General features: G+C 41.9%; 1 pseudogene; it reads right to left on the reverse strand.

Annotated features, from left to right (window-relative positions):
• Positions 1–14,609: 14,609 nt before the first annotated feature.
• LOC132537887 (U6 spliceosomal RNA) lies at positions 14,610–14,709 on the reverse strand (annotated as a pseudogene).
• Between the last annotated feature and the right edge of the window lie 2,163 nt (positions 14,710–16,872).

The raw sequence follows: 16,872 nt of genomic DNA on the forward strand, positions 1-16,872 counted from the left end.
ATATAGTATTCTTGGCTGAAAGCCTTACTCATTGAGCACTCGATAGATATCTTGCCATTCTCTTCTGGCCTGTAGTGTTTGTATGGAGAAGTCTGCTGCTAATCTTATGGGTTTTCCTTTGTAAGTGACTCTTTGTTTGTCTCTTGCAGCCTTGAGGATCCTTTCTTTATCCTTATTCCTTTCCATTCTAAGTATGACATGTCTTGGTGTCTTTAGGTCTGGGTTAATTCTGTTTGGGACCCTCTGGGCTTCTTGAATCTTTATGTCTTTGGTGTTGTCTAGACTAGAGAAATTTTCAGCTATTATGGCCTGGAGAATGCTTTCTTCCTCTCCTTCTCTTTCTTCCTCTGGTAAGCCAATAATGCGTATATTGTTTCTTTTGAAGTCATCCCATAGGACTCTGTTGTTGTTTTCAGCATCTCTTAATCTCTTTTTGAGATCTCTTACTTCTTTTTTAGTTGTCTCTAATTCATCCTCAATCTTGCTAATTCTGTCTTCACTCATAGATTCTATTCTCTCTGCCCTCTACTGCTTTCTGGAGTTCATCTATTTTGTTGCCCTGCTCTGATACTGTTTTAGCTTGTTCAGCTAGTTGCCTTCTTAGCTCAGAGATTTCAGCTTTCAGCTCTCTAATAACCATGAGATAATTAGAATTTTCTTCCATATTCTCATTTTTTGTTCCTGCATTTCTGATTACAATTTTTTCAAATTCTTTACTCACTCCTGTTATTATTTCCTTAGCTAATGTTTGGATATTGAACTCGTTGTTTTGTGCTTCACCCTCTGGAGGACTTTTAGCTGGACTCTTGTCCTGGTTCGAGTCTCCAATATTTTTTCTTGTTGTTTTAACCATTTTATATATTTTGTTATGAGTTCCCTTTATCAGTACTTTTCAAATTATTGATCACTATTGCCTGGATTGACTCGTGTCTAAGTAATTTAATTAAAGGGTTTACCGTGGTGGAAGTTAACAGTTTTTTTTCAATCCCTGAGTTGGAGCTCAGTGGTTTAAAAGCCTCTTTTTTTTTTTCTTCCCTGTAGGCTATGGGTGCCTGAGGGCTTTTAAACTATCAATAGGCTTCTTAGCTTAATCACTGACTCCTGACCAAGAGATAAAGCAGGGTGTGGCAGAGATAATCCAGTGGTATGCAAAGAGACTTTCACAGCCCCTCAGCTATGCCAAGGAGGTATAGGTCTTCTCCTGAGTTTCCTGGTTAGATCTCTGTACCCTGGTGTCCCTTCCTGTTGCTGCGCCAGATTCTGAGGGTAGTAGCAATGAAGACTCAGAGTTGCACTTGGTGAGTCTCTGGGGAGTCCTTTTCTCCCTTCAGCTGTCCCCTTGTTGTGGAGCAGACTGGAGGTGGTGTCTCCACTGATAAACTGCTGAACTGTTAGCAGTCACTTAATCTCTCCTTAGGCCCCTCTCTCCTCTCTGTCACCAGCCACGCGTGTTTGTACTCACGGGTGATTTACTGGGTTCCTGTGGTCATTCTAGTCCTGTCTTGTTTCGGTCCGGGTGGTCTCCTTTGGTATTCCTAGTTGATCCGGGAAAGGAGAGGAGAGGAGAAGAGAGGAGAGAGGAGAGGAGAGGAGAGGAGAGGAGAGGAGAGGAGAGGAGAGGAGAGGAGAGGAGAGGAGAGGAGAGGAGAGAAAGCGATCTGCTGCTCGTAGCTCCGCCTCCGGAAGTCCTCTATTTTATTTATTTTTGAGAGAGATGCAGAGAGAGCAAAAGACACAAACACCAAAGCACTGCTCAGCTCTGCTCTGGCTTATGGTGGTGCGGGGTATTGAACCTGGGACTTCAGAGCCTCAGGCATGACAGTCTCTTTGTATAACCACTGTGCTATCTACCGCTGCCTACACACTTTTATGTTTAATATTTATTTATTCCCTTTTGTTGCTCTTGTTTTTTATTGTTGTAGTTATTATTGATATCGTAGTTGTGGGATAGGACAGTGAGAAATGGAGAGAGGAGGGAAAGACAGAGGGGGAGAGAAAGATAGACACCTGTAGAACTGCTTCCCTGGCTGTGAAGTGACTCCCCTGCAGGTGGGGAGCCTGGGTTCCAATAGGGATCCTTACACTGGGCCTTGTGCTTTGAGCCATATGTGCTTAACCCGCTGTGCTACAGCCTGACTCCCCTTTTTTTTTTTTTTTTTTTTACCAGAACACTGCTCAGCTCTGGTTGATGGTGGTGCAGACGACTGAACCTGGACATTGGAGCCTCAGGCATGAGTCTCTTTTCATAACCATTGTGTTGTCTACCCTCCACCTTTAAAAAAAATATATATTTTTTATTTATTTAAATGAGACAAGAGAGAGGAGAGACCAGAACACTGCTCAGCTCTGGCTTATGGTGGTGCTGGATATGATTGAACCTAGGACCTTGGAGTCTCAGGCATGAAAGTCTCTTTGCATAACTATTATGTTGTCTCCACAGCCCCTTCCTTTTTTAAAAGATTTTTTTCCTTTTTGTCTTTTTAGCAGGGCACTAATCAGCTCTGTTTTATGGTTGGTCGGGGAATTGAACCTGGGGCTTTGGAGTCTCAGAAAGGGAGTCTCTTTGCATAACCATTATACTATCTACCCCTGCCCTCTGCCCTTTTAAATGATATTTGTAAATGACTTTCTGACACTACTTTTACTGTTTTGTTTTCCCACCATAGCACACGGTTCAGCTTTGGTTTATGGTGGTGCAGGATATAGAACCTTTAGGGCTCCCTTGACAGGGTGATTTTGCTACCCCAGAAAGGAAATTTTAACCAGATTACTGCTCAGGCTTATGGTGGTGCTGGAGATTGAACCTAGGACTTTGTAGACTCAGGTATGAAAGACTTTTTTTGGGAGTCTGGCAGTAGCTCATTGGGTTAAGCACAGGTGGCACAAAGCACAAAGACCAATGTAAGGATTCTGGTTCAAGCCCTGTCTCCCCACCTGCAGAGGAGTTGCTTCACTGGCAGTGAAGCAGGTCTGCAGGTGTCTATCTTTCTCTCCCCATCTCTGTCTTCCCCTTCTCTCTCCATTTCTCTCTGTCCTATCCAACAATTACATCAATAACAACAATAACTACAACAATAAAACAAGAGCAACAAAAGGGAATAAATAAATATTTTTAAAAATATTTTTTAAAAAGAAAGTCTTTTGCATAACTACTATGCTAACTTTCCCCTCTCTGCACCCCCCCTGCCCAACACATTCCCCACACTGATTGCTTAGGTAGTATTTGAATTTTCCTGTGATTTTATTTTTATTTTGTTGTGAATTACTTTTTCCCTATGAAAATAGTTTTTGTTCAGTGAATTTTTGTTGTTGTTGTTGCTGCTGCTGTCATGGGGATTTCACTCCTCCAGGACGATTTTTTTAGACAGAGACAAAGATGAAGGGTGGGGGAGACACAACACAGAGACTTCCTCTAATGTGGTGGGGGTCAGGCTCGAAGCTCAATGACTTTTTTGAAACTCACTCTTTCTGGTTATTTCTCACAGGCCCACAAGTGATCAGCATAAATACCAAATGTGTGGAAAATCGGTTTTTCACATCATTAAAAACTCCTGGCTATTAAAGGAGCAGGAAAAAAAAAAAAAAGTCTGTGGGCTTGAAAAACAAGGTGCCCTTGATGAAACTGCAAAGGTTTTTCCTCTAGCATAGGTCAGGGTCATGTGCTATGTTTGTTTTCTGTGTCTCTCTCCAACTCTTTCCTGGGCGTGCATCTTACCCTCCCCTCTTCTCATAGATGACCCACCACTAACCATCCTCCCCTGCAACATTTTCTCAGCTCAGTGCGGAGGAAGTTGCCAGAATAAGAATGTCCTTCCTCAAGCCCCTGAACCTGACCTCACCTCCATACAGTGAGAGAGGAGAGGAGCAGAGACCCACCTGCGGGTTAGCTCACACTCCTGGCCACCTGCAGAGGTGGGGCAGGTGGGGCAGGTGGGGCAGGTGGCTAGGAGCTCCTCCTCCACTCCAAAAACCCCACCTCTGCTCAGCACAAGGGCCTAACAGACCAAGTAGGTGGGAAAATCTGAAGGTTGAGAGTTTCCTGCAGAGGGACACACCCACCTTGACAGGAAGCTACTCCTGACTAGATAATACTCCAGGCTAAAGACTTTCTGGAAAGACAGGCTGCCCACTCCCCTTTACATAATAAATTTATATATAATTTTAATTTGTAGGAAAGAGAGGTTGAGAAGGGAGGAGGAGATAGAGAATCAGAGAGAGACACCTTCGGATCTGCTTCACCCCTTTTCAAGCTTCTCCTCTTAGGTGGGGAGTGTGGGCTCAAACCTGAATCCTTGTGTGTGGTAATATGTTCGCTTAAACAGATGTGCCATAGTCCAGCCCACTTTTGATGACTTTTGAAACAAAAAACATTTGATTTAATTATTTATTGGATAAAGACAGAGATAAAGAGGGGAAAGGGTGAGGGTAGACAGCATAATGGTTATGCAAAGAACTCTCATGCTTGAGGCTCCAAAGTCCCAAGTTTAGTCCCCTTCACCACTATAAGCCAGCGCTGAGCAGTGCTTTGGTAAACAATACAAAATTAAAGTAAAAAAAATTAGAAAGGGGAGGAAGGGACTGGGTGGTGGCTCACCTGGTTGAGCACAGGTTACAATTTGCTAGGATCTGGGTTCAAGCCCCTAGTCCCCACCTGCAGGAGGAAAGTTTCATGAGTGGTGAAGCAGGTATCTTTCCGTCTCTCTCCCTCTCTATATCTCCCTTCCCTCTTGATTTCTGGCTGTTTCTATCCACTAAATAAATAAAAGAGAATAAAAATTTTTTTTTTTTAAAAAGAGAGGGGAGGAGACAGAGAGGGAGATAGACAGAGACACACCTGCAGCACTGCTTCACTGCTCTCGAAGCTTCCCCTCTACGGTTGGGGGCTGGGGTCTGAACCTAGGTCCTTATGCATAGTAATGTGTGCACTCAACCAGATGCACCACCACCCAGACCCCTGCCTGCCTTTTCCCTTTTATACCATAAGCTTTTACTTATCTAATGAAGGAGGGAGAGCCCAGGGCCCTGCTCTAGCCATATATGGTGCTGCTGATCAGACAGAGGACCTCAGATTTGCTAGACCTGATGAGCCACTTCTCTAGCAGCCAGGCTGCCTTTTCCCATCCTGTCTCTCTCTGTGTGTGAGAGGAGTCAGGGGGAACTGAGAGCAGAGGGGGAAGTGAGGGTAACCCCAGTGGGGAACTTCAGTGGCTTAGCAGCTCTGCATATGACATTCTCTTAATTTCAGTATCACTTGTGCCTTGCATGTTTGCACAAATGAAGTAGCAGAACCGGCTTGGGAAGGAAAACAGGAGTAGGGGGTGGGGCATGGAAGGGTGGAGGTGTAGCTGAGGATGGTGGTATGGAAAGTGATGCAGTGGGTAAAGGTGTCAACTTAGATCCCTGGCAACCCATGTGTCAGAGTGATGCTCTGGTTCTCTTTCTTCCTTAATCTTTCTCATAAATAACTAATATATATATTTATTTTTTTAAATAAAAAAGCAGGGGTAGATAGCATAATGGTTATGCAAAGAGGCTCTCATGCCTGTGGGTCCAAAGTCCCAGGTTATAGTCCCACTATAAGCCAGAGCAGAACTGTTTTTTTTTTTTTTTAACCAGAGCATTGATCAGTTTTGGTTTATGGTAGTGGGGGATTGAACTTGGGACTTTGGAGCCTCAGACATGAGAATCTCTCTCTCTTTCTCTCTTTCTCTCTCTCTCTCTTTTTTTTTTTTACCAGAGCACTGATCAACTCACAAGCAGTGAAGCAGGTCTGTAGGTGTCTATCTTTCTCTCCCCCCCCCCCCGATTTCTCTTTGTCCTATGCAATCACAACAACAAAATGGACAAAATGGCCTCCAGAAGCAGTGGATTCATAGTGCAGTCACTGAGACCCAAGATAACCCTGGAGGTAAAAAAAAAAAAAAAAAAAAACTAGGCAGGGTGTGGCCTGGGAGATGGTACAGTGGGTGGAACCCTAGACTTAAATGAAGCATGAGGTCCTGAGTTTGACCCTTGGCATCTCATGTGTTAAAGTGATGCTCTAGTTCTTTCTTGTTATATAAAAATTTAAGGAACTAAAAAGGAGTTACTAGAAAGGGTAAATAACAAAAGTTTAGTGTAATGCACCGAAGCAAAAGACTCTGGGGTGGGGTGGGGGCAGGGTTCAGGTCCTGGAACATGAAGGCAGAGGAAGACCTAATGGGGGTTGAATTGTTATGTGGAAAACTGAGAAATGTTACACATGTACAAACTATTGTATTTTACTGTTGACTGTAAAGCATTAATCTCCCAATAAAGAAATTTTAAAAAAAGTTGTTGAGTAGGATGTCATTAACTTCAGGCTAACTTGCTGTGACCAAAAGATCCCAACATGCAGTAAGAGCTCAAGGCAGAAACTTAATTCTTTTTCACTAACAATCACAGGGACACAGAAGTCCACAGGGGCTTCATACAGTCACTCAAGAGCCTGGCTGATGGCCATTTTCCATGCCTGACGTCCTTAGAGGGGCACATCTTTCTCTCTGTCCCAGATCTCCAAGGGATGTTAAAATAGTGTATCAGGGGTAGGGGAGATTGTTAGGCAAAAAGACTGCCATGCCTGAGGTTCAGAGGTCCCAGGTTTAATCCCCAGCACTACCATAAATAAACCAGATCTGAATAGTACTCTGGGGAAAAAAAAAAAATCAGAAGGTCTTGTAGGGAGATAGCATAGAGGTTACACAAGAAGATTCTCATGGCTGAAGCTCCCATGTCCCAGGTTCAGTTCCCTGAACAACTGTAAGCCAGAGCTGAGCAATGCTTTGGTGGAAAAATTATTAATAAATAGATAGGTGGTCTTGTGTCACATACTGAAGCTTATCTTTTGGATCAAGTGTGGGTTTCCCATGACTCTTGTTCAACCATGGACATGCACTTTTTCCACAAGGTGACAATAGCAGGAATCAAATCAAAAACCTCAGACATTCTTTCAGCCACCAGGTTCCAGATGCTAAGATGATGTCAACCAGACTTCCCTGGGCAGACGACTCCACCAATGTGTCCTGAAGCCCCACTTCCCCAGAGCCCCGCCACACTAGGGAAAGAGAGAGACAGGCTAGGAATATGGATAAATCTGCCAATGCCCATGTTCAGCAGGGAAGCAATTACAGAAGCCAGACCTTCCACTTTCTGCACCCCATAATGACCCTGGGTCCATACTTCCAGAGGGATAAAGAATAGGAAAGCTATCAGGGGAGGGGCGGGGATATGGAGTTCTGGTGGTGGGAATTGTGTGGAATTGTACCCCTCTTATCCTATGGTTTTTGTCAGTGTTTCCTTTTTATAAATAAAAATTATGTATATAAAAAAATCCTCAGACATGCAAATCTGATACTCTACCAGTTGAACTATTCTGCTGACTTCTTCCATGATATACTGTCTAGCAAAAGGAAGTATACTCTGGCAGCTGGACTAAGAGGGTAGAGCATAGGACCTGCATGTCACCAGACCCCAGACCCCAGTTTTTTTTTCTTTTTTTTCTTTTCTTTTCTTTTTTGTTTTACCAGAGCACTGCTCAGCTCTGATTTATGGTAGTATGGGATTGAATTTGTGACTTTGGGGTCTCAGACATGAAAGTCTCTTTGCAGAACCATTATGTTATCTACCCCGACCCACAGTTTGCTCTTCACTACTGTATATGTTGGAAGGGTGCTCTAGCTTCTCTCAGAAATTAATCATTTTCAGATTTACTTAAAAAAATTAATTCCAGGAAGTCGGTGTGTAGCGCAACAGATTAAGCACACGTGGTGCAAAGCTCAAGGACCAGTGTAGGGATCCCAGTTCAAGCCCCTGGCTCCCCACTTGCAGGGGAGTTGCTTCACAAGCGGTGAAGCAGGTCTGCAGGTGTCTATCTTTCTCTCCCCCTCTCTGTCTTCCCCTCCTCTCTCCATTTCTTTCTGTTTTATTCAACAATGATGGCATCAATAACAACAATAAAACAACAAGGGCAACAAAAGGGAATAAAGAAATAAAAATTAAAAAAATTAATTGTGGGCAAGGGTAGATAGCATAACAGTTATGCAAAGAGACTCTCATGCCTGAGGCTCCAAGGTCCCAGGTTCAATCTCCTTAGTAGTGCTCTGTAAAAAAACAATAAAAAATATTGCTTTCCCACTGGCAATACCAAAATGTTATTTTTATGATTGACAAGATAAAGCCTAGCCCTTTGCTATGACAACCTTTATTAGAACTATCAAACAAGTCAATGCAGTAAAACTCAGGGTTAACTTAGACCCCACTAAAATACTACATCTACTTCCTTCCTAACTTGAGGCCAGACCCTACAAACCTAATACTGGTTTGGATACAACAAATGACACACATACTTTTAATAACTGGGAGAAAAGTACAAGCTTGTCAGATAAAGAAAGGACTATAAGTGTCTGGGCAGTGACACACCCAGTTAAGCGCACATAGTACTAAATTCAAGGATCTGTGTAAGAACCCAGGTTTAAATGCAATGACCCAGGTTTGAGCCCCCACTCCCCACCTGCAGCTGGGACTTTTCGCAAGTGGTGAAGCAAGTCTGCAGGTGTCTTTCTCTAGCCCTTCCTCTATATCTCCTTCTTCCATCTCTATGTCTCCCTGTCCTGTCGAATGGAAAAAAAAAATCTTCAGGGAGTGGTAGATTCATAGTGCTGCCACTGAGACTCAGCAATAACCCTGGAGGCCAAAAAAAGGAAGAAAAAAAGGACCACAAAAGCTGGAAAAGGGCAAGAGACTGGCTCACTTAATGATGGCCTTTTTGGTCAATACTGGCCACCCCATCACCTGGGGCACCAGTCAGAGAATCTTTGAATTCCCAGATAGATATGATGGGCCTACACCTCTAATAGGTCCCTCTCTTTGCCATCACTCTTCACTTCCATCAGGAACATCATCACAAGCCCCCTTGTGGGGCTTCTTCTGGACTATACTCTCACTATAAAGTATCATTGGTAGGGACGGTCCCACTCTACAAAGGGTAGGACATTTGGAAGTGGAAACAGGTATAGGTGTGATTTAGAAACAAAGAGAAGGCAGGACCATAGGAAAAAAAAAAAAAAAAAAACCCAACTATGTCCTACCATGCCACTTGAGGAAGACTGGTCCTGAAATGAGTGCAGCCTAGAATGTTCCCAGCTGTGACCATGGACTGTGAGCTCAGACTGACAGAGACTCAGAAGTGACACAGGCTCCTGTGCAAAATGTGAATATATATGAGCTGTGAGTCAGATTGGTGGGGTAAACTGTTAATTTTATATATATATATACTTTCTGTAAGTTTGGGAGCTACTCTTCGCCCTAACCCACCTTTCTAGCCCTATTCTCAACTCTGACACCATCTTTCCAGACAATATTTTTAGTCGACCTGCATGTTAGCTATCAAGCTTAAACAATAATTACTAAAGGAACATACCTAAAATAGACTTCCTAGCTTCTCTCCACCCTAGGATCCCTATTTACATCTTCTCTACTGCTTTTTCATTCTTGTTCATTGTTTTGTCTTGCTTTTTATCTTACTGCCTTTCAGCCACCTAGTTGCAGATGCTACTATGATTCCATCCTGACTTCCCTGAACAGATGACCTCACCAATGTGCCCCAGAACCTCACCTCTCCAGAGCCCTACCCAACTAAGGAAATATAGAGACAGGCTGGGGAGAGAGATCAACCTGCCAAAACCCATGTCCAGCAGAGAAACAATTACAGAAGCCAGACCTTTCACCGTCTGCACCCCATAAAGATCTGTGGTCCATACTCCCAGAGGGGGAGAAATGTTAGGGGAAGATGATAACCAGAGGCTTTGAACTCCAATTCCATCTAGACCTGGAGAAGGAAGAGGTAAAGAGGTAATGTCGGGTTCCTCAGGGGGAACAGCCAGCCTGGCTCCCACTTCTCCATCTGGCCTGTTGGCCACCAGGAGATATAGATGGAGAGCAGGGAACCTCGGGCTAGCAGAGGCAGGAGTGAGTTCGCTAAGGGGTCTTCCAGCGTACCATGGTGGCGGACAATATGACAAACCTCCTCAGGGTACCGTGGCGGAGGACGGGACCTTTTGTTGTCGCAGTTACAAGTTTATAAAGGGGTAGCTGTGCAGGGGAAGTAGCCAAACTGGTCAATGAGACCAGTATCTCCTTAAAAGGGAAAAGAGAGCAAAGCAGTGAGAAGGTATGGATGGTGATGCAGGAACAGGAAATAGAAATTTAAAGAAGGTGAAGCCCACCAGAGGGAGGAGGGGTGGGGTGATTAGGAGAGGCTGATAGGAAGCTTGGAATTCCCCACGAACTCTGGCCACATCTCGCTCCACCACAGGGCTGGCATGCCAAGGGGAGTCTGATAGATGAGCTTCTGGGGGGTCAACCATCCTTGCTCAAACACACATTAGACCCACAAGGTAGGACATTTGGAAGTGGAAACAGGTATAGGTGTGATTTAAAAATAAAGAGAAGGCAGGACCATAGGAAAAAAAAAGAACAACTATATATAAATGTAGATAGTTATAGAAAAAATACTCAATCTATATCTACAACATTGGAAGACTCACTACAGTTTCTAATGGAGAGAATGGGGACACAGAACTCTGGTGGTGGGACCAGTGTGAAGTTATACCTCTGTTACCTCATAATTTTGTAAATCAATATTAAATCACTAATAAAAAAATTTAAAAAGAAACTATAAAAAGATAAAGCCCAGTCTTGTGATAGAGAAAATTACCAATACAGTGCTTGCAAAAGCAGAGTTTTCTAGTGTGTAAAACCCTCACATATATCTCATCTGAGGTAACACTGGAAAACAATTTGACAGTTTGAACCTAGAACTTTTTTTAGGGAGTTTCACATTTCCTTCACTTACAAACTGGTCTGGTCTTTTCCTAAGCTATATTAGTTATCAGAAATAAATGTTTACTGGGGGAATTTTGATGTACAGAGAAAAATGATATCTTTGGACAAGCAGGGGTTACATCTAAATGTTAGTTTTAGATTAAATTGCACATTATTTAGGGGACTTAGGACATTTCAGTTCAGAAGATGGGTAGGAAGCAACTCCATTTACATTACTACATTCTTGGATTCTAACATACAACTCTAATAAATCCACTGTCTAGCTTCTTTTAAAGTAGTCAGGGGCTGGGGAGATAGCACAATGTTTATGCATAAAAAGCCTTTCATGGTTTCTCTCTCTCTCTGTATGTCTTTCATAAAAAAAAAATAAAAAGCTTTTCATGCCTGAAGCACCAAAATTCCACATTTAATCCCCAGCACCACCATAAACCAGAGCTGAGCAGTGCTCTGGTAAAAATAATAAATAAATAAATTTTAAAAATAAGGTAGTAAGACTTTACATATTAGGAGATACTACCTACAAATTGTGGGATGTTTGACTTTTGTCCCTTCTTCTGGTTAGGCTTTTTTTTTTTTTTTTTTTTTGGTTTCTTTGTGCTTAACACAGGGATGGAGCAAGAAAGGCAAGATGGTGTAAACTTTGTTCTGGCTAGAAACATTGCTCATCTATAGTGAAACTTGAGGATGAGGTGGCAGGAGTTAGAGATTTAAATCAAGTCCTTGAACTGTCCTCTGTGCCTTGAACATGATCTTAAGAGTGATTTACAATCAGGAGCAGCCCCAGCATGTTAGAGAATGTGAGAGCACTAGCTCTCTCCTAACACCAGTGCCTTGCTCATTATGGTCAGAGAACTTCTTTGTTAGATAATGCTCCAAGGAACTGACCTCACTGACAATAATACACCCCAATGTAAAGGACTCCTGAAGCTTACTAAATCATTCTCCCCAGAGCTAATTTCTTTTTTTCTTCCTCTTTTTCCACACAAATATGTCAAGCAGAAGGAATCAGCCTCTAATTCCAGAAGTTGTGTGTCTGCACTCAGCAAACTCTATCAGGAAATGGTATAAATTACAGAGCAGGATAACTCCAGTCCGTTAAATCAGGCAACAGGAATGATAGTCTTTGCTCCTATACACATGTTCATCCCTGGTTACCATTCACACTCATCAGGACAACTCAGCATTTAATGCAAACCCCAGAAAGCCTTTGACATTGGCAAGCACATTACTCTTTAAGTAATTCATCTCACAACTTTTTCCAGGAGGAAATTTGAAATATATCATTATAGATGGTGTAGTTCAATGCTAATGAAACAAAAAAAGGGGGTGGGGGGTAATCAAACAGAAATAGTTGGTGTCAAACTCTCCAAAACACTTACCCCCAGCCTAGGTCCACCTCCACATTATGCACCAAGGCCTGAAAGCTCAGCTTCCCCCACAACGGAGTCCTTTGCCTTGGTGCAATACACTAAACCTAGTCCAAATTCCCCTTTTTGTTCTTATTTCACAACTTCTGTCCATGAATGACAGCATCCCATATTCATACTTCTCTTTCTGGCTTATCTCACTTAAACACTATTCCTTCAAGCTCCACCCAAGATGAGGTGAATAAGGTGAATTCATTATTCTTAAAAGAGGAGTAGTATTCCACTGCGTATATATACCAAAACTTTCTTAGTCACTCACCTGTTGTTGGACACCTAGGCTGTTTTCTAAGTTTGGGCTATTGTGCTACTACAAACGTAAGTATACACAGATCTCTTTGGATGAGTGAGCTTGACTCCTTAGGATATATCCTCAGGAGAGGAATTGCAGGGTCCTAAGGAAGGTCCATGTCTAACCTGAGAGTTCTCCAGACTGCTCTCCACAGGAGTTGAACCAATTTACATTCCCATCAGCAGTGCAGGAGTGTTCCTTTGACCCTACAACCTCTCCAACATTTGCTGCTGTTACCTTTTCTGACGTATGACATTCTCAAAGGAGTGAAGTAGTGTCTCACTGTTGTCTTTATTTGCATTTCTCTGACAATGACTTGGAGCATTTTTTCATATGTCTATTGACCTTCTGGATCTCTTTGGTGAATATTTTGTCTATATCTTCCCCTACTTTTGGGTGCGGTCATTTGTTTTTTTGTTTCTGAGTTTGGTGAGCTTTATATATCTTGGTTATTAGCCTTTTATCTGATGTATGGCATGTAAATATCTTCTTCCATTCTGTAAGGAGTCTTTTTGGGTGGTGGTTTCTTTTGCTGTGCAGAAGCTTTTCAATTTGTTGTAGTCCCATTGGTTTATTTTTATTTTCCTTGCAATTGGGCTCAAGTCATTGAAGATGCCTATAAAGCTTAGATGGAAAAGAGTTATGCCATTATTTATATATTTATATATTTATATGCCAAGATTTGATAGTTTTTGGACTAACATCCAAGTCCTTGACTGATTTGAAGTTTACTTTTGTGCATGGTGAAATGTAATGATTCAGTTTCATTCTGCTGTATGTTTCAACCCAATTTCCCCAGCAACATTTGTTGAAAACACTCTCTCCATCTAATAGTTTGGTTCCTTTTGTTAAAAATTAATGTCCATAGGTGTGTGTGGGGGGCTTTCCTTTTATTCTAGAGAGGAATAGAGGGAAGGGGGTTGGGGAAAGAGAGGCACCAAGCACTAAACCACCATCCATGGAGTTTCTCCTGGTTCTATATGGTGCTGAGTTAGAACCTGGGACCTTAAGTCTGGTAAGGCATCTGCCCTATTGAGTGAACTATAACCTAGTACCAAAAAAGAAACATTTTAGTTCTTGTAAATGTGGATTGAGGTACCAAAAACAGGATTCCCCCCCCCCCCCAGGTTTGTGGGAGTCTTAAAAAAAACAAAACAAACCAACAAAAAACTAGTATAGCCATGGGCTCTTTGGAATATAACTAAAATAGGCCTACTAATTATCTACAAAACAGAGGATCCCCCCCACCCCCAACTCTTCATATGAACTATTTCAGCCTTTAGGCTCATGACTTGTCAACTATTTGTTTGGCTGTATATGCTAACTTTTTTTTCAGCCATCAGGTTCCAGATGCTACCATGATGCCAACCCGACTTCCTTAGATAGACAACCCCACCAATGTGTCCTGGATCCCTGCTTCGCCAGAGCCCCACCCCATTAGGGAAAGTGAGAGGTAGGCTAGGAGTAAGGATCCGGGGAAGCAATTACAGAAGCCAGACCTTCCACCTTCTGCACCCCATAATGACCCTGGGTCCATACTCCCAGAAGGATAAAGAATAGGAAAGTTATCAGGGGATGGGATGGGATATGGAGTTCTGGTGGTAGGAATTGCGTGGAGTTGTACCCCTCTTAACCTATGGTTTTTGTCAGTGTTTCCTTTTTATAAATAAAATTTTTTAAAAAAGGGGGCCTGGGTGGCAGTGCAGCGGGTTAAGCGCACGTGGCCCAAAGCATAAAGGTGGGTTTAAGGATCCCGGTTCCAGCCCCCAATGCCCCACCTGCCAGGGGTCCTTTCACAAGCGGTGAAGCAGGTCTGCAGGTGTCTTTCTCTCCTCCTCTCTGTCTTCCTTTCCTCTTTCTATTTCTCTCTGTCCTATCTAAAAACAACAACAGCTATAACAACAATAATAATCACAACTACAACAAGCTCAACAAGAGCAACAAAATGGGAAAAATGGCCTCCAGGGGCAGTGGATTCATAGTGCAAGCACCAAGCCCCAGCAATAACCCTGGAGGCAAAAAGAAAAAAAAGAAAGAAAAAGGAACGCTTCGCGAATTATCATGTCATCCTTGCTTAGGGGCCATGCTAATCATTTCTGTATCCAAGAACAGGATTTTAAAAATGTCCATATATGTCATCTTCGTTTTGTTAAAATATGATTTCAAAAAGGTAACACACCATGCATTAGGCTCTGGCTTAGATTTTTCACACCATTTAAAATAGTATGACATGACTGTCATGTAAAGCAAAAATTGGTGGGGTGTGTGGGGGAATAGTATAATAGTTATGCAAAAAGATTTTCATGATGGATACTTCAAAACCACAGGCCCAGTCCCTCACACTACCATAAACCAGAGCTAAGCAGTGCTCTGGTACAATACATAACATAACATAACATAACATAACATAACATAACATAACATAACATAACATAACATAACACAACATATTTTAAAAAGCATCAGAAACTTAGTAAGTTCATTAATACAGAAAAAAAGATGTAATAACAAGATGTTATAAGCATTTGCAGATGGGTGGAGGGTAGATAGCATAATGGTTAGACTCTCATGCCTGAGGTTCCAAAGCCCCAGGTTCAATCCCCCGCACCACCATAAGCCAGAGCTGAACAGTGCTCTGGTGAATAATAATAATAATAACAATAATATAAAAAATAAGAAAAAAACAATAAAAAATAAAAAATAAGCATTTGCAGAAATAGGTATAAACAGGCAATTTAATATATTTCTGGTTAAGATATAGAACTGGATAATATTCATAAACCAAAATCTTTGGGGTTATCTGCTCTTTGGGACAAAAATTAATTTACATTTCCACTAGATAGAAATCTACATGTTAGCCTCACCTTGTGGACTTGTGAAATAGTCCTGAAGATAAAAAGTCACACTTAATATCTGATAATCTCTTTCACCCACTTCCAAGCCTTTTATGCCTGAGGTGCCAGCTCCAGTGTCCCAGGTTCAGTTTCTAGCACCACCAGAAGCAAGAGCTGAGCAATGCTCTGGTAAAAGAAAGAATAAAGAAAAAAACATAAGGAAGGAAAGAGAAAAGAGAGGAAGAAAGGAAAGAAAAAAAGAAGAAAGCAGGGAAGAAAGAGAAAATATGGAGAAAATGAGAGATCCAGGCAGAGGACTCGTTTAAAAGCACGAGCTCTTTCTGTGGCCTGTTAATGTTAATAAAGTTTCTCCTTGTTGACTCCACTGGCTTGCTCTAATTCTCGAACCTGCAACACAGTCATCTGTTGAAGAGCATTTTTGACGTTTCTGAGTTTTTGCTATTGTGAATAAAGTCGCTGTGAACATAGAATTGCATATATCCTTTCAAATCAGTGTTATTAGATCTTTATTGGATATTTTGGGTAAATGCCTAAGAGTGGAATTGCTGGATCACAAGGTATTTCCATTTGTATTTGATTAAGGATTTTCATACTGTTCTCCATATTGGTTGCACTAATTTGCACTCCTGCCAGAAGTGTGGTAAGAGTTCCACTCTCTCCACGTCCTCTCTGGCACTTATCTTCTCTTGTATTAATGATGGAGCCCATTCTTGTCGCCCATTTTTCTACTTTTTCCTCAGGAGCGCTTTTGCTATTTTTTTTTTATAGTTCCACATGAATTTTTGGACAAGTTGTTAACTTTCTCAAAATATATCCTTGGGACTTTAATATGGATTGAATTGAACATATAGATTGCTTTTGGCAAGATTGCCATTTTAATGTGTTTTTTAAGTTGTGTTTTTTTATTTTTTTTCTTGGGGAATTAATGTTTTACATTCAACAGTAAGTACAATAGTTTGTACATGCATAACATTCCCCAATTTCCAATATAACCCCCACTAGGTCCTCTGAATCCTTCTTGGACCTGTATTCTCCCCACCCACCCACCCCCACCCCCCCAGAGTCTTTTACTTTGGTGCGATATGCCAAATCTATTTCAGGTTCTACTTTTGTTTTCTTTTCTGATCTTGTTTTTCAACTTCAGCCTGAGAGTGAGACCATCCCATATTCATCCTTCTGTTTCTGACTTATTTCACTCAACATGATTTGTTCAAGGTCCATCGAAGATCGGCTGAAAACGGTGAAGTCACCATTTTTTACAGCTGAGTAGTATTCCATTGTGTATATATACCACAACTTGCTCAGCCACTCATCTGTTGTTGGACTCCTGGGTTGCTTCCAGGTTTTGGCTATTACAAATTGTGTTGCCAAGAACATATGATCTTTTTGGATGGATATGTTGGGTTCCTTAGGATATATCCCCACGAGAGGAATTGCAGGA

Source organism: Erinaceus europaeus, chromosome 3, assembly GCF_950295315.1.
Source record: "Erinaceus europaeus chromosome 3, mEriEur2.1, whole genome shotgun sequence".
In the NCBI taxonomy this organism is placed as follows: domain Eukaryota; kingdom Metazoa; phylum Chordata; class Mammalia; order Eulipotyphla; family Erinaceidae; genus Erinaceus; species Erinaceus europaeus.